General features: G+C 53.2%; 1 long non-coding RNA gene across 1 annotated transcript; it reads left to right on the forward strand.

Moving 5' to 3' along the window:
- The first annotated feature begins 786 nt into the window (after positions 1 to 786).
- On the forward strand, positions 787 to 2,088 carry LOC118659712. Its single transcript, XR_004968669.1, has 2 exons — positions 787 to 1,224; positions 1,730 to 2,088. It is a non-coding gene; the product is annotated as an uncharacterized LOC118659712 (long non-coding RNA).
- The last annotated feature ends 2,841 nt before the right edge of the window (positions 2,089 to 4,929 follow it).

Genomic DNA, 4,929 nt, shown 5'->3' on the forward strand with positions numbered 1-4,929 from the left:
CCGTCGGTACCTGGCCCGATCTCCGGAGAGGGAAGGAGTTGCTACCACCGCGCTGGGAGGGACGGTGCGTTGTGAGGGGCGGGGCGCTGCCGGGAAGGTGCGCTGTGAGGGGCGGGGCGCTGTGAGGGGCGGGGCGCTGCCGGGAAGGTGCGCTGTGAGGGGCGGGGCGCTGTGAGGGGCGGGGCGCTGCCGGGAAGGTGCGCTGTGAGGGGCGGGGCGCTGTGAGGGGCGGGGAGTTGTGAGGGGCGGGGAGCTGTGAGGGGCGGGGCGCTGTGAGGGGCGGGGCGCTGAGGGGCGGGGCGCTGTGAGGGGCGGGGAGCTGTGAGGGGCGGGGCGCTGTGAGGGGCGGGGCGCTGCCGGGAAGGTGCGCTGTGAGGGGCGGGGCGCTGTGAGGGGCGGGGCGCTGCCGGGAAGGTGCGCTGTGAGGGGCGGGGCGCTGTGAGGGGCGGTGAGTTGTGAGGGGCGGGGAGCTGTGAGGGGCGGGGCGCTGACGGGCGGGGCGCTGTGAGGGGCGGGGCGCTGTGAGGGGCGGGGCGCTGTGAAGGGCGGGGAGTTGTGAGGGGCGGGGAGCTGTGAGGGGCGGGGCGCTGAGGGCGGGCGCTGTGAGGGGCGGGGAGTTGTGAGGGGCGGGGAGCTGTGAGGGGCGGGGAGCTGTGAGGGGCGGGGAGCTGTGACGGGCGGGGCGCTGCCGGGAAGGTGCCTTGTGAGGGGCGGTGCGCTTTGAAGGGCGGGGCGCTGTGAGGGGCGGGGCGCCGCCGCTGTGACCGGTCGACCAGCACTCTGTTGCCCCTCCGCGGGGACCGACCGGGGCCGCCGCCGCGGGCGTAGCCGGAGAGGGTGGCTTGCGCCGGGACGCCGTCCTGCCCGCGGCTGGGACCTGGTGCCTTGACCGGCAGCCCTCCCCCACCTCCGCTTTTTTTTATTTTGGCGCCAGGTGTGCCAGTGGGAGTTGCCGACCCACCCGTGACCCACCCTTGCGGCAGGTTTGCTTCCCCTCCTGGGGTCCGGTCGTCAGAGGCGCCTTCGTGACATTTTTCAAAGTCCCGATCCGGAGGCGGCGCGCGCGCCAGGTCTACGCGGGCGGGCGTGCGCCCCAATGTGCCCGGTCACCGGACTCGACTTTCCCGCCGTTTGCTGAGTCGCGGACTTCCCTAGGTGGGCACGTAGGGGTCGTGCGTGGAGGACGGCGAAGGGCGTGGCGGGTCGGTACCGGCGCCGGCTTAGGTACCGGCCTTCGGGCGCGGTTCTTCGTCGTTTTCCCCCAGTCCCGATGCGGATTCTGGGAGGGCAGTGAGTTCTGCGAGCGGCCCGTGGTCATAGGAGCCCCGCGTAATTTTTTCAAAGTCCCGATTCGGAAGCACGTTTGACCGGGCCGTTGCCCGCGCGTGCCAAGTGTTGAGGGAGGCCGTGGACGGCCCGGCCCTCTCCTCTTGCTGCCGCCTGTCCGCGGCACATTCTTAACCGGCTTTGGGAGTCGACCAGATAGCCCCGCCCCCCTCTCTCGTCCCGCCCCCCCCCCCGCCCTTCTTTGGTGGCGATGGGGTCCCGTGGGGTCTCTGGTGGCCGCGACTCGCTTCCGGGAGTCCGGCGTGATCTGTAGACAGACGCCAGGACCTTCATTTTAAAAAATACATTGCATTGCTTTTTAATAGGCTGTGTGGGATAAAGCTAATAATAGAAGTCTTCGTATGTCTTTAATACTGTCATTTCTGTTGGTTCTTGCACATAGTGACTTGCTTTCCTATGTATTTCACGGTTGTGACTGTGAACTTGCCGGAACCAGCCTGTTGGCAGGGCTGAATTATCTGGACATGGCCCAGGGCATTTCCCCAAACCTGAAAAGGATGCATAAGATGATTGCTTGCTGCCAGACGGCTGAGGGCATTTCAATCTACATGTTCTTGCCTCCTGCTGGCCAAACACCTGAACATCTGACAATGGATTCTGTATGGCAGCCCTGGCCTTTGATGTGTATGTCTACCTTGCCTTAGGACAATTTGTGTGAATAAACAGTAAGGGGTCCTGAGACCAGGAGAACTTGGTTTCTCTAGCCAAGCTCCTCTGGCCCCCAAATGCCCTTCAAAATTATGTTTCCTCTCTGGACTCTTGATTAATTTACACACAGCGCTTCTCCAGATTCCTGAACCTTCTAGATGTGGGATTAAGACCACCGGCATGAACTGTTTTAATCTGGAACTTTAAGCAGGGGGTTGATTTGGCCCTTGGACTGGAGCTGGATTCCACCAGAGAGAACTTGTCTTTACTTCAGACTGGTTCTTTGTGGCACCACCAACCCAGGTTTCCTTTATACCAAACTGCTGGCTGCAGGTAAATCGGGTTCACCCAGATGGTCGGAATTTCAGTTGCAAACCCTCATGAAGGCTGGGTTGTGGATGTTTTCAAGGTAGCCTGCTGGAGCTGTGGGAGTCAGGCTTGCATCTAGGCTGCCCTTTCACAAGGAGCTGCCCTGGGCAATGAGCTCAGAAGAGCCCTTACTTGGTTTATTGCTCTGCTGTCGCCATCTTGAAATTCTTCATAATTATTTTTTCTTCGTAATTTTTTAAAAATATATTTTATTCATGTTTTAATAGAGAGGAAGGGAGAGGGATAGAGAGTTAGAAATATTGAAAAGAGAGAAACATTGATTAGCTGCCTCCTGCACACTCCCAACTGGGTATGTGCCCGCAACCAAGGTACATGCCCTTGACTGGAATCGAACCTGGGACTCTTGAGTCAGCAGGCCGACACTCTATCCACTGAGCCAAACTGGTTAGGGCAAATTCTTCATAATTTTGAGCAAGGAACCCCCCATTTTCCTTTTATCCTGGGGCCCACACATGATATAGCTGGTCCTAGAAGGAGTATAGCTCTTTAGGGGCCCCAGCTTTATAGGGTGATGGCTCCTATTTTATGGGCTTTGTCTCTTGTACCCTGAAACTGGCAAGTCCCTTAAAACTCAAAGTTCACATTCACTTGTTTGCTAAGAGCAGCTTCTGTGCACTTATCCCTCTATGTTCCTCTTGTACCTTTTGTCTTGAATATCTTTTACTTTATTCCAGGAAATCAATGCTTCTATGAAGATTGTTTAAAACAGAGGCATTTTCTTTTCAGTGGGAGATTCAGTCCAGGTCTCAAATCCTGCTGGAGCAGAAGCCTGGGCAGTATCCCAAAGCCAACCCCATTTCATCTCTGGAAAGTCCCTCCTGGTGCTCTTCTCCCCTTGTGGGGTCACCAACCTTCTTCCAGATCACAGTCCATCCAAGCCTCCCCCCGACCTCCCCACCTCCACTTCTGGACTTTCCTGACAATCCTGACAGACTGCAGGGCCGGGCCAACTATTCCTCTCCTCCATACTGTTCAGGCGCAGCCCCTATCCCCTGGCTCCTTCAGGGATTAGCTCTTCGGGTTCTCAAAAGCATTTCTTCTCTCAAAAATTCTCTGCTTTTGCAAATCCAAAGATCTGCCTTTCACAATCTCTATTATGAGATTTTCAAACATATTTAGGCATTGAAAATATCAACACCAATTGCTTCTTTCTCTTTGCAGTCCTCCTGTAACATTCTTGATCCTTTCCTGGGGAAAGGCTACCTCTGACTCGGTAAGAGTGCTGAGTGTGAGAGAAAGGGAACAACAAAATGAGCCTAGCCAGTTTGGCTCGTGGATAGAGCATTGACCTGTGGACAAAAGGGTCCTGGGTTTGATTCAGGTCAAGGGCACATACCTTGGTTGCAGGCTCCTCCCCTGCCCGGGTGCATGCAAGAGGCAACCTATCAATGTGTTTCTCTCATATCAGTATTTCTCTCTGTCTTTCCTTTTCTTTACCGGTCTCTCTAAAAATCAGTGGGAAAATGTCTTTGGGTGAGGATTAAAAAACAAACAAAGTGAATCTGGCTTTATGACTCCCCTTGCCCTACTGCACATTACTTGAGTGCTGGGAGTCTTTGAGACCAGTTCCAGAGCTGACTTCCTAGTTGCAGAAGCAAATAAACTCAAATTTTGGATGTAAGCCACTTTGAGTTGAATTTCTGACCTCGCTCGACTCATCTAATGGTTACTAGGTGTTGGACAGTCACCAAAACCCTCTAAAAACACCAGAAGTGGGCTCCCAATTAGCTGCAACACCTATCTATTTGGTGGAGAATAGTAACAGGCAGCCAGTTGAAATGCTTAAAATATGGTTGTAGATTTGAGCTTTTGTTTCTAAAGACATGAAATTTCCGAAGTGTAAGCACTAAAAATACAAAAGTCGGTTATACTTAACTGGACAGTAGAGCAGGAATGAACAGGGCCCACCAGTTGGTGGCAGCCTTGCTCTTTTTCAGGTATTTCAGGCTGTTTCTGGGATGCAGTAAACTCTTGGGCATATCTCATAGCAGTATGTTTTTTTTCTGATATATCGCCATGGGCAATGGAAACAAAATAAACAAATGGGACTACATCAAACTGAAAAGCTTTTGCACAACAAAGGAAACCATCAATAAAATGAAAACACAACCCACTGTATGGGAGAACATATTTACCAGTGATATATTTGATAAGGGGTTAATATCCAAAATTTATAAAGAACCTATAAAACACAATACTATAAAAACAATCCAATTAAAAAATGGGCCAAGGAGACCTGAATAGACAGTTCTCCAAAGGGGACATACAGATGGCCAATAGACATAAGAAAAGATGCTCAATGTCATGAATCATCAGAGGAATGCAAATTAAAATCACAATGAGGTATCACATTACACCTGTCAGAATGGCTACCATCAATAAATCCACAAACAAGTGCTAGTGAGGATGTGGAGAAAAGGGAACCCTCGTGTTGGTGGGAATGCAGCCTAGTGGAAAGGAATATGGTGTTAACTGTGGAAGGGAATATGGTGTTACTGTGGAAAGGAATATGGTGTTAACTGTGGAAAGGAATATGGTGTTACT

Source organism: Myotis myotis, unplaced genomic scaffold (genome assembly GCF_014108235.1).
Source record: "Myotis myotis isolate mMyoMyo1 unplaced genomic scaffold, mMyoMyo1.p scaffold_m19_p_7, whole genome shotgun sequence".
NCBI classification, from domain to species: Eukaryota; Metazoa; Chordata; class Mammalia; order Chiroptera; family Vespertilionidae; genus Myotis; species Myotis myotis.